The following is a 14,083-nucleotide window of genomic DNA, read 5'->3' as shown; positions in this document are numbered from 1 at the left end:
TGATAGAGTGTTAGAGCAAGGTCTAGGAAACTATTATGATGCAAAGACAAGACATAGGTAAAATGGGGTTCAAGGCAGTGCCCCAAAAAAAGTTATTCGCATAAAAATATTTGAAAATTGTCCCCTTTTTTTTTCTTTTACAAAATGGAATGAAAGAGGCAATGCAAGAAAATAAAGTAAAGTAGTTGTCTAAGATTTCAAAGCAATTATGTGACTAACTATGTTTAAGAAATGAACACACAATGCAATATTTTTCTTTTAGGGTTTTATGTTTTTTGATAGAAATGAAATATGCAATAATAAGATCTAATTAGAAAATGCAGATCTAAGAAGGTTGGATTCACGTCATGATCACCAAAATGTGGTGCATAAAAATGGAACCAAGTAGATAAGACCTAATTCCACTCTCATGTACACATTGTAATATGAAATAACCTAGGGAGATATTTCACTTTGACCACTTCTTGTAATAGAGAGAGTGTCAAGGAATGACTCTTAGGGTTTATATTCCTTTGCTGTAATGAAGAGGAGATGTGAAAAATGCAATGCAATGATCAAATATGCTAGGAGATGAAACATGAGGTGCACATAAACCAAAAATGCAGATTCTGCTTAAACTGAAACTGAAATACTAAAAAAAGGACTAGAAAAGGGACTCAGAGGTGCACCTTCTAATAAAATATGATGCAAATTGGGTAGGACCAGGGCACTAGGTGGCTTGGTCTGTGACTTGATAGGAAGCTGGAATTGCAGATTTGGGGTCTTGAGAGCCTGAGATGCAGATCTGGCAAAAAAATGAAGCAAAATTGAGAGGACCAGGACACCACACCCTAGTCTTGGACCAAGGTGCCATGCCCTAGTCCTTGGAAACTGGGATTTTCTTTTGAAGTTGAGTCTGCACCTATGTGTTCCATCAGTCCCAAAATTTATGCGTTTGCCGGATTCCTGTATCTGCAACTACAACTGGAAAAATGATATCTAGGTGGCTATATAGGGTTTTGCCTTGGTAAAACCCCTTGTTTTGGTGATTTCCAACTCCACAAATAGTTGATAATTTATTAAAAATGTGTGTGCAACAATCTTGTGTGTATGTAGGATCCTAAATGAACAAGAATGTAAATCTAGAGTTCTACCCTACGCTTTGGAGAGAAAACCCTAAATGATTGTAAATGTAAATGTAAATGCTTCAAATCACAAATACAATAATGGATCTAAAGCATGATTGTAAATCTGAAAATTAATGTTATGAAGCTCATACAAAGACATGAAAATAACATGAAACCATCCCAAACCCTAAGGGAGAGGTACAAGCCAATCATCAGTCGGTGATCTCCTATTATTCTTCAATGTCTTAAAAGCTCCTAAAGGGTTTTGAAAATTCTTGATGTAGACTTAGTGAATGCTTTATTTTTTGTTGTATACTTCATAAAACCTGCACTTTCACTTCACATGAGGCTCCTTCAATCGCTAGATCTTAGATCCTTCAAATGAGGAAAGGAAGGCTTTATATAGGAGACCCTAATTTTGTTTTGAGTCATAGGCTGACTTAGAAGTAATATTTTTCGCCAATCTCTTGGATTTAAATATTAAATTACCACCAAAACATGCTCTCAAAATTCGAGGAGAAAAAGTCGGGACCATGTTGGTACCAACATGGTCCAAACACATGGTCGGACCAACTTTTTGCCAACTTTTTGAGGAAGCAAGATATTTTGATTTTAGAGAAAATTCCAAGAGTTTATGGAAATTTGAGATGCCTAAATATGCAAAATTGAGCCTTGAAGGTTGAAATAAGAGATAATTAGGGTTCTTGATGAAATGATTAATTGGTAGAATAAAATAAAAAAGGGGCACACTTAGGGTAAAGGGCCCAATTTTATGATGTGTAGTTGGATAAAAGAAGACTTTAGATTTAATTTAATTAATTAATAAAATGTTTAAAGGGAGTTTAAAATGTAAAATGCAAACACACTAAGGTGGGTGCTAACCTAAGCATGGAATTATACCACCCAGTTGAGGGTGTACAATTTACAACACTCCAAAAGGGTTTACATATAATTATCTCTAGTTAATTTAGTGCAAGGTTCAATGGTGCACATGAATATTTGAGTGAGTTATGAGTATCTATGTTGTGGCCAATTTTTCTATTGTTCAATAGTGCCAATGTTCAATATTTTGATCTGTATTGTAATATCTTGATTTGTGGATATGGGAATATGTTTGAGATGTTGATGTGTGTCCCCAATTCAAGTGGTTCATGATTTGGTGCTTCACAAATGATTTTTCTAGGTTGACAATCAGTTTAGTTAATGTTCTGGAAGTTCAGTATGATGATAATGATGATTCTAGTAATTTGAGTTGGTGTGGATGTTGCTGTGGTAATCCATGATGCTTGTGGATGTTTCTAGATCATGTTCTTTTCTTGTTGGTGGTCTGCATTGATTGGTGAGCGTGTTATTGGTAATGTATTAATCACTTGGAAGCAGAGCAGAAGTGTGGAGAAGTGTGAGAAATGCTATGTACTTAACTGGAACTATAATTAGGAATTGAGGATGATATTTCTCAGTTCATGATTTTTTGGAAGTGATCCTAATCTGTTTGTAAGGAAGTGAGCCTTCCCAGGGTTGTTCCCCTTTGTTATTTTTGAGCATTGAGCTCCAGGCAATGTGCCTGAATGCATTTGCATTCCCCATTGTAATATTTTGTATACTTCTAATAGGGTATCACCATATTGTGAGTAGGTTCCCATCATGGTTTATCCCTTGATCAGGTTTTCCACATCAAAAATCTTGATTTTATGTGTGTTCATGTTGTGTTGTTGATTTATGCTTTTACTATTAATTATCAGATCTGAGATTATTGTAAGCTATTGTAAAATTTTGTGACAACTGATTCACCCCCCCCTCTTAGTTGTCTGCCCTATTTTCATCACTCCTAATCCCAGCCCTTCATTTTCTAAGAAATTCTCTATATAAAAGCATCCTTTCATCCCTAAGATCCCCAATGCTATCATAATCCTAATCGCTCGATCAATCAATGCTCATGCAATCTTTCATAGTGATTACTCAAGATTCTACACAACCACAATCCATTCTTTGTGAGCTCTTGTGCATAGTACAAAATTTGAGAGCAACCATATCAAGCAAGATCAGTGTAGATAGGAAACAATGAAAATAAAACCCTAATGAGAATGTGAATGGTATAATCTTTCAATATTTTGTGTTTTGCATATTTTTAGGTTCTTCATCGGTGTATGGTGGATTTCTATATAAACTAAGGTTTTATGTGGTTGGATCTTTGTTTGGTTTTGCAATAGTTTGGTATTTCCAATTTCACCGTATACAAATATGATCATTTATTTTAGTAGCATTAAAGTTTCAACCCATTAATTTCTAGGGTTATTTGTCTTGTTTGATTATGCATTTATCAAGAAATTACTAGAAAAGGTTAAAATTTATTCATTTTTTATTTTATTTTGGTAAACTTGTTCAGTCCTACACCCGCTATTATAGATTAGCCTTAAAGTTTATTTTTTATCTTTTTTTAATCTAACTTTCTTTAACTTGAGAATTATATTAGTTGCATTTATCTTGTTTTGTATTTTTTTATCTTCTTTGGGGTTTGTGTGTTAAGTTTATTCCAATGACTTCTGATCATCCTAATTTTCCTTTTATAAGTCCTCACTTTAATCCTACCATATCTCAAAATTGAATTAATTATAATATATTTGTTAGCACAATGGATAACAGTCATAATGAGGAGAACGATTTTGATGATGCATATTTGGATCAAATAGGTGAAAGGAAATAATGCACTAGAATGAAATGATTTCCTACTTAATTCTCTGAGAAAAGTGCTATGATTAAATGCGTATTTTAAAATAAGTTAAATAGAGTAATAATACTAATTGTTAAGAATCTCCAAACCACTAGTTAGAAAAACAAAGATAAATCTGCTCAGTAGGACCCTGAAGGCACTAATGTTTGTCAATCTACTAGACTAGCTACCATCCAACATCCCACCCAAAAAATGTTATATTTAGTGATTCTCATAGTGAGGATGATAATTTTAAGGAAGACTCTATCTTTGGTGAACGTTCTTCAAAGCCTTTTACTCTCTAGGATGAAATAAATAGTTTGTTTAATAAAATGAATGCTTCATATTTTGATTCAAAGAATGAGGGCGTGATAGAGACTAAATAAAAGGGTGTTTCTAAGAATACCCATATGGAGATAAAAGAGTCCCTTAATCCTTCTCATAATACCCAATATTGTGATTGAAGATATTATGCCCTGACCATTGAATAACAATTGTTTAACATGTTCACATACATCAAAATAAGTGTAGAACCTAAAAGTTAAACTAAATGAGATGGATAATAAGATGAAGTTTATAATGAAATTCAATGCATAGGTCTACTAGCACTCTCTTGTTCCTTCAAAGTTAGGATTTGAAGAAACATTCTAAGGTTGAGGATAGGTTACAAAAATTTGAAGACATGTATAAGTTCCTCTCTAAGGAATGGGACACTCATATTTCTTATACTTGTTGTTTAGTGTTTTTGGTTGTATTCTATTCTCTCCTTGAAATTTGTTCCCTTTTCTTAATATACTAACTAAGTGTTGTATCTAGCCCATGTTGGGCTATTTTTTCTCTTCCGTTTGGGATTTATTTATATATAGGCCTTAGAACCTTGGTTTCCTACTTATATTAATAAAAAAAAATTGTATACAACTTTATATTCATAAATAAAATGAAAAATATCAACCATTACCTTCACTTTCATGTCTTCTTCTTTCTTCTTATCTTTTATTAGAAAACTTGTGCATACATTAACATCATAATCAAAATGAAATTTTGATAACTCTATTTTTATGTCATGTTTTTAATCATCTTCCTCTAATTACTTCATACCTTCCACAAGACATGTTCTTGCCTCTACTATTTCTTCTTCTTTATGATCCTCTTCCACATCTTCAACATCGACCACTTTGTCATAAGGCTAATCTGCAGTTTCACACCTTATTTTTCAAGTTCTTCTTCTGCAACTTCCTTCGCCACTTTTCTCACACTTCAAACATGACATATAGTTATAACTTTGTATTTTCCTCTACACCACTCTACTATTCCCCTTTTAATTTTTTCTCTTAATTCATTCAACTGCTATTGCATCTTAGTTATAATTTTCTCTTAATTTAATTTTTCTCACAAGTATAAGAACTCTTAGAATCCATTCCAACACCCTCAAGTCTTAGTGGAAAATTCCTCACGTTCTATTCTCTATCTACACATACAATAACTCTCGTTCTAATTCTAATTGATGAAGGGTACCCCCAGATCAAAACCACACACAAATGCTCTGATACCAATTGATGCAAGGATACTCCCCTCACATAAATTCACAATCAACAACACACTTTTGAACATCAAAAATTGATGTAGGGTACTCCCCCAACAAACAGTTTCACAATTTGGAACACAAAAAAACACAAGTTATTATCAATAAAACTCTCTCTATTAATCTTTAAAAAAAGTTTTATAAATTTTATTTTACAAACTAAAAAGTGACTCAATATCTCTTCTATAGTAGTAAGGATAAAAATACATTAGAAATTATAGTCAATAATGATTGGATTGGGACCATGAATAAATATAATGCACAACTATGAAACTTATCCTCAATTGGGAGCTAAGAATCTTCAATGGGGGTGATCTATGGAATGTAGAACCTTGAACACTTAAACTTAGTGCCTTTATACAATTTCAAACACACTTATAATCTATTGCACCTTGCTATTGTGGATGCCTTCTTATCTAAATACTCCAATCATGTTTTTTGTTTTAGCTTCACACTACATACTATATTTCAAGTGAGCTATTTTTCTATATTTTCAACTTAGATATGTTTCTAAAAAATTAAAAAAGATGTAACTCCAATTTTGGATGTCAAATTTTATGCTTCTAAATTTTCCCAAAAATCCCATCCCGAAATTTGAGAATTGTAGCCTCATAAAATTGTGACCCTGTAATTTTCTACTGCATTTGGGTCTTTGCATTGGTGGACGAATCCCTAAGCCTGACTGGAGACCCAAGACATGCTCGTACCATTAGAAACCTGCATTTTCTTGCACCCCACACTGCTTGTCTGTTCTGAACTAGGGCTGGACAGGGGCATGGTGCCCTTGTCCCTGCCTTATTTTGGGCCCCCCTTGGTCCTATCCTGCATTGGGCTTATCATTTGCAAGCGAGAAAAGGTTTTCCCATGTCATCCTAAGATGAAAAATCAATTAAAAAATCCTAATTGACAAGTACATAAGGAGCATTTTCCCTTCCTATTTGATAAGTTCAATAAGTACAAGAAGTTCGATAAGCAAAAATAAGTTCAATCAAGTGCAATTAAGCAAAATCAAGTGTAATCAAGTGAAATAAAGTGCAAGCATTCAAGAATTCAAGCATCAATTCAAGCATTGAGCATCGCAAGTCTCCTTTCAAGGCTAGGTGTTGTATTCAAGTCAAGGATTCAACCATTAAAGAGGAGATCCCTACCCACATTCAAGACATTTAATTCCACATATCCTTTCAAACAATTCTATCTACATTTTAATTGCATCCTCTCTTGAGGTTAATTCTACTTCAGACATTTCCTTTCACTTACTCGTAAGTATTTTTCATCATTTGGTTAATTCCAAAATGGGGTTTGACCTGAAGGCAAACCCCCAATCGCAACAATATTTTCTCTCTTTTCTGTGTGTAGGTTGCAAGTGCACAGTTGTAATTACAAGTTAGGCTTCATTTTCAGAGACAAAAAAAACCTTTTAGGCGCGCGGATTTTTTGGAGGACCAAGTACACTTTCAACCTGGTCCTGACAACTTTCACTCAAATTTGTAGGGGAGATTCATCTCAACATTTTATTGCTAATTCCAGGTGCACAACTTCATTCCACATCTCTATCTCAGGTTATAATCATTTATTTGTCATCTTCATGCTTAGTTTCAATTTATTTAATTCAACTTGTCTATTTTAAAAGAGGGTTACTTTACTTTCCAAATCATTGTCAATTCATTTAGCATTCAAACTCTTTCTATTTGTGATTGGATATAATAAATTCAACACCCCTGTTTCGAATGTAATGTGCGTGAGAAGTTGAAGGAAATACTTTATGAAACTTTCATCCCTCGCTTGAGGGGAGTAAAGCTTTCCACTTGATCTCCCCTCATCAATTTTTTCTAAATTATATTTTTGTGAACCCAACGTCTTACATACTTCACATTGCATATTTTTCATTTACAAGTTTAATTTTCTTGCATCACTTAGTGGTTAATTCAATCAAACCCTAGTTGTTAAAATTGAAATTGAACTTGTGTTTTGCAAAAATTCCCATCTATTGTTTTAGATCTGAAAATTGCATTGCTTGTCAAATTCAATTCTTTCATTATCTTGTTCAATTTGCAAATCAAATTTACAAAATTAGGTGGTTAATTGTCAAAACCCTAATTTTTAAAAATCAACTTGAATTTGTGCAAATATTGGATTCACATTTAATTTTCAGATTTAGGACTACTTTCAGACTTGTCTTCTTGCCTAGAATTCAAATTTTCAGTTTCCCTCCTTTTTCCAAAATTTAAAATTTCAAAATTCAGTGGTTAGGCCCTAAAACCCTAAATTTCAAATTTACCTGGATTTTGTGCAAAATACAATCAATTTCAACCACTTTCACTTTTCTAAATATTATTCAAGGTGACCCTATTCATTAGGTTTGACCTTTTTCAATTTTGCAATTCAATTTCTCATCTTTTTCAAAACTGTAATAGGGTCCTATTTTGACATTCAAACCTCAATTTCGCCTAGCTAAACTTTGTAAAATTAACCAATTTTTGGGGGTTAGCTCTAAAATCATCGTAGCTTTTATCCCTGAAAAAATTCCAAAAAAGTTGGGTGGACCAGGTGCACTTTCAACTTGGTCCTTGATTTTTTCCTGAAATTTCGGGAGACTGTTATGATAATTGGCTGATTTTGTCGAATTTTGATCCCTCTAAAATAAAAAATATTTCCCAATTTCAACATACAAATTTCAACAAAATATTTAAAATTAAGTGGTTAATTATAATCTAATGAATACTAAGAGGTGCCAGCCTAGGATCGAATCAGAGTTTCTTGAGGTAGCCACCACTGACCTACAATTATTAGTATACAAATAATTGTTGAACTTAAACACTTAAACAATTTAGCACTCAACCAGTATAATAGATTTACTAACAAATCAGTTAAGACAAATGCAAACCAAAAAACAAATAAGGTATTCACCCACAAGAGCACAATCACCATAACACAAGATGTTTTGACGTGGAAACCCAAATGTGAAAAACCGCGATGAGCAAAAACTCACAAGTAACTATCTGCAGAATAGAAACCAGACCGATTAAGGCCAGACCAATTAAGGTCATACAAAGTTCTTCACCAGAACAGATCCTGTTAGGAATCTAGATCTCTGTTAGGAGATAAGTCTGATTAAAGACTACCTTGTGAGAGGATTTCAGATTCACAGTTGTGAACCACCTTGTTAGAGGATTTACAAGGGCTTTTCTGGGCCTACCCGGTTAAGGGTTTCAGACTTGTCGAAGATGTGAGTAATCAACAAGTGAGTGATCTAGAAAATAGCACAGTCTACTTGGTTAGATCCTTGATAGCTCATTGTTAATGCATTTCAACATTACTTCAGTCTTCAATATTTCCACACTCTGTTTCTTCACACAGATCTATCTCTTCTATGATCGCATATACAAAGAAAACTCATCAATCACCTAAAACCCTAACCACTGCTAAAACCCTAGACATGATGTCCTTATAAAGGAATCTGATTTCATGTCGGTCCAATAGGATTACTTTGCAAGTTCCTAGGTTTAGTGCATCTAGACACATTTGGTAACACGACAGAAAATCACCACCAAAGTGTCGGTGGAAGATAACTCATCACAAAAATACCGGTTGGTAACTCATTACAGAGTAATACCGGTTCATACATTTAACCGATTACCGGTTGTCAAAATGAAGACTAGGAAAAATGATAACTGCCACTTTATTCCTTCATTCCGCTTGATATCCTCAAACCGCTTAAGGTCTTCATACCGCTTGAGATCGGTAAACACTTTATACAAAACACCAATAGTCTAAATACTATAATACATAATACCGGTTGGAACAAATACCAGTTGAGCATAGCTCATACATACAAAAAGTGATCTCAAAGCAAGTGTGTGTCCATCAATGACAATCACAACATCATCAAAATGCCAACAATCTCCCCCTTTGGTAGTGATAACACAACTTAGGAAAATTTTGACATCTAAGTGTTTTACAACAAAATATGCCATAATCAAAATTACTCCCCCTAAGCATATACACTATCCCTTTTTGCAAAAATACAATGTATACTACTCCCTTAAAGAGATAACATGAAAGTATACATAACATTCATCAAAATTTTAACTACAAAATACTACTCCCCCTTTGCCAACAATGACAAAGTACTGCAGAATAACCCCTATTTCTCATTATCATTAAAATAATAAATGTTTATGACAATAATGAGTGAAACTTATCAAAAACCGATTTAAAATCCTGCATAAAAGTCTTCATGGATAACGACCATGACTCAATTAGTGAGGTAGCAACCTCACTTTCTATCTACATTTGAGAGATCTGTTCTTCCATGGCATCAATTGTACTCATCTCTTGAGTGACTGTTAATGCTTCCAGATTAAGAAAGCACTTCTGAAGAATTTGCAGTCTGGGTAGTAAAACCAGTTGAAGTTCCTGCAAATCTCTGGTCTGGTTGCTAATCTCCAACTCTATCCTGGCAGACTGGAGCTGAAACCAGTGAACAGTTTGCCCATATGTAGTGAAGGAATCATAGGGCGTCTTAAAGGTGCTTATGTATGCCTGCAAATTAGATTGCAGTTTTTCCTTCTATGCAAGCACATCATCACAAAATAGATGAGGTTGGCTGATTTTGCTTAACAGTAGCTTGCCCTCATCCATAGCATCTCTTATGTTCTTCTATTGTTTCAGAACTTTAGACCAGCGCTTGTTCAGTTTCTTCACCAAGGCAGTGTTTAGTGCCTTTTGATGCTTCTTCTGTGCATTAGCTTTAGCAACCTCTTCTAGACATTGTACCTAGTCCTCTACAACTATACATAGAAGTTTTAGTTTGCCAAAGAGGAATCGGTATTGGGGAGGTTAGTACCGAGAATCAAACTAGTAAGAGTGTCCACCACAGTTTGAATAACATCTTGTTTCTTTTTCCTCCTTAATGCTTCTAGTCACTCTTGTGCAAGCTTAATGCTTTGGAGCAGCTCCAATTCATTTGCAAATTGGAGGTCAATAGGACTGGTAATGTCAGCCGGTTTGGCTTGACCACCAGTTGCCTTTGGGGTCTCCACTTGTGTGCTTTGTGTTGCTTCCTTCTTCTCTTCGACTCTTTTCTTTTCCTCTTCTGCCTTCTTTTGCTCCTCTTCTTCTTTCTTTTTCTTTTCTTCTTCCTTCTTCCTTTCTTCTTCCTTCTTCTTCTCCTTGTCCTTCCTTTTCTCTTCTTCTTTCCTTTTCTATTCCTCTTTCTTCTTCTCTTCCTCTTTCCTCTTTTCCTCTTTCCTCTTTTCCTCTTCCTTCTTCTCCTCCTCTTTCTTCTTCTCCTCCTCTTTCTTCTTCTCTTCTTCTTTCCTCTTTTCCTCTTCTTTTCTCTTCTTCTCTACTTGTTTCCTCTTCTCTTCCTCTTGTTTCCTCTTCTCTTCCTCTTTCTCTTTGTCAACTTTCTCCTTCTCCTATTTCTCCTTGTCTATATCTGAAGTGATATCATCACCATCCAGTGCGTCCACATCAATAGTGTCCACCTATTCTGTGGCTTGTTCTTCCTCATCATCTAATGCCTCAACCGAGTTTCTAGTTTTCAGTTCCTGTTCAACCTTTCTATTGGCTTCAGCTACTTGGTGCATTTTCAGAGCATTTTTTACATGGACGTGTGTATCTTTCACCACTTTAGAGACTTTGCCTTCAAGTAACAAGAGTCTTCTTCTTCTAATGAAGAAGAGGCCTTTGTACCGGTTCACGATTTCAAACAAGTCAGAGTTAGAAGAATCAAGGAAGTATTCTGCAAAAATCTTCTATCTTATCTCATGTTCTTTCTCGATGGAAATACCACATTTATTATCTAAATAATTATATAAAGAATCTGGTGTCTCAAATCGAATGTCTGAAGGCAACCGGTCATAAACACATAGATAATTGATGATTTCCCACTCTACTTCTTCTCTCTCAATATCACTAAAATCATCAAAATATTCTTTCAAATCACTAAGAAATTTTCTTTTAATGTTCTTAATAGTCCTCTGACAATGTGTCATCGGCTTATAAGAAGACATATCAATATTTATCGATGCTAATGAGGTAGGTTCATTGCTAGTTGTCTTTGCCTTCTTCCTTGTTTGCCTAGTCTTCTTAGGCTTCACTTCAGGTTTTGTATCCTCAGAATCTGGTGAGTTTCTCTTGGTCTTCTGCTTCCTTTCAAAAAAATTAGTGGGAGCAACTTCCAGTTTCTTCTTGGCAAGTGACCACTTAGTCACTTTAGGACTTGCTAAGGTAACCGGTGCTGATACCGATGGCACTACCTTTTCCTTCTTGACTGAAGGTTCTTCAATCAGTTTTATCCTTTCCAAGTAGGTGTCGGTTCTCTTCTTCTTTGGATCAAGAGGCGAGACAAGTAGGGTAGAGGCATACCCATCTGGCATGTCATACATCACCTCATATCCCACGGGTTCAACTTTTTCTTTTCTAGGCTCCACCGCCTCCATTATGCACTCATCTACTCTGATGGTAAAGTAGATGTCCTCTTCATACTTCTTAACAATATCGCCAGATATCCTCATCCGCTGGCTCATTTTCCACTTGAATTCATCAAAATATTTATTCAAGACTTCAGGATATGTGGTTCCCACAGTTTGAATATTTTCTCTGATTTGTTTGGTAACCGGTTGGTCAGCAGACCATTGAATATCACCAACTCCTGAAAAATAGCCTTGAAAGTAGAAAAATAGACCTACCAAAAGTTGTCTGAATTTGAATCTTAGGGCACTGTCCTGTTTGATAGACTTCAGGTTTATTAGAAGTTGTTTCTGCATATAGGTGCATAGATCAAATGACGCATCTTCTATGATCATTCTGTAGGCGGCTTTCATCGTAGTTGCAGAGGCAGAGTTTATTCTGCTAGCATAGAACGTCCGATATCTGATAACCATGCAAGCATATTTGACCAAATCATCCTTGATGGTGTTGATGGTCATTCCTCGTTGGTCGCTCATAGAATCGGTGAGCTTAGTCATTTCAGTTTTGATGACTTTTCTTAGGGTTGGCACCTCACCAGTGTTTCAGAAATCGGTGATGACATGAATGGCTTCAGGCATAATGTCTTGTGTCCTTTTGAGATACATCTTGTCACCATGCACTCTGCTTAGGATGATGCAAATGTGATCTTCTATAAATTCTTCAAGAAAGTATACCGCATTGTGAAGTTTCTTCCTCTCCAAGATGTTGTATTTTGGTTTGATCTTTTTGTCATCCTCGCAGAACGGACCTAGCTGGGAATGGATTACTAGAGATCCTAGATCTTCCAATTTACAATCAATGTACCCTCAAATATCACCTTCCACTATAACTCCAGTGGGTATCTAGGATAGGGCATTATATTTAATCTTCAGTTGGATAAAATCCGTTGAATCAACAGGTGCACTAGAACTGGAGTGCGATGCAGAAGCCATGATTAACTGATAAACAAGAGTTTCGATAAATACCTTCAAAATTTTAAAAATTAGGGTTGTCAATACAGTGCACACTTCACCACTTTGATTGTTTGAATACCGCTTTGTGTTCTTCACTTGATTGATTGTCGCTATCTCCAGATTCTACTGCAAAGTTTTGAAATCTCTATGAGTCGCAAGTTGAATCGCCTTTTTTCACTCTGCTCTTGAAAAATTCTTCGCTCATAAACTGATAAGTGAAAATGACTTGAAAATCCCATTTAAATGAATTCTTCACCTACCATAATAAATGCTCCACCATTAGGGTATAAACCCTAATTTTTCCTTTTACCGTTTCTGATCTTCTACCAATTGATAGGTAACACATACCAATTAAGGTCTTTTACTGATATAGACTGGGGGTTCAATACATTTTACTGATATAGACTAGGGGTTCAATACATTTCACCGATTTGTTCCCCCTAAGCTTTTCTGAAGCTCAGTTTGTCAGTTCAGAGACTTCTACAATAGGTGCAAAAACTAGTTCTACCTGTGACACTTCTTCAGGTTTCTTCTTCCATGTTTTCTTCATATCCGCTTGAATAGATTTAACATCAATCTTTCCTTCTGGAGTGACCGGTATGTCATCCGATATGTTCTTTCTCATCCTGCGGAATCTGGTTGTGTGACCCGGTTTGTTGCAGTGATAGCATACCATTCCAGGTGCTCTCCATGGTCCATTGTTCATGTTTCCATTCTTCCTTCTACATGTTGCAGCAGTGTGACCGCTACCATGACAGATCATACAAGTTTCTCTCCAACCGGTTGTAGTTTGATAGCCACCACCACCACCTGACTGATGGTCATAGGCATTATAACAGTTTGGGTTCCTGTTCACAGAGGATTCAGGAGAAACTCCTTGACTCCTTTGAGAATTTCTTCCAGTGTTGTGTATAACAGACCCGCATTTAGATGCTCTATGTCCAAACTTGTTGCATGCATAATAGTTACCATTGAATCTACTGGTTCTAGGCTTATTGTTTAGAAAGTAAGGAAAATTATTGTAAGCCTTATTTCTACATACATTAGCAGTATGTCCTTCCTTGAGACAATTAAAGCAAATAGGTTTAAACTTTTTCTTACCTTTATCCTTTGGTGTCGGTTGCTTCTTTGATGCTCCATTTTTTGTTCCATATATTTCACCTTCCTTATAATCAGAGAAACCAAGTCCATTAGTATTCTTTACCGGTTTAGCTGATTCAAGCTTTTGCTCTAGCTTAATAGTGCTCTTATTGAA

The sequence above is a fragment of the Cryptomeria japonica genome, chromosome 6 (assembly GCF_030272615.1).
Source record: "Cryptomeria japonica chromosome 6, Sugi_1.0, whole genome shotgun sequence".
NCBI lineage: Eukaryota > Viridiplantae > Streptophyta > Pinopsida > Cupressales > Cupressaceae > Cryptomeria > Cryptomeria japonica.
Note: the sequence above shows the minus strand (reverse complement) of the source record.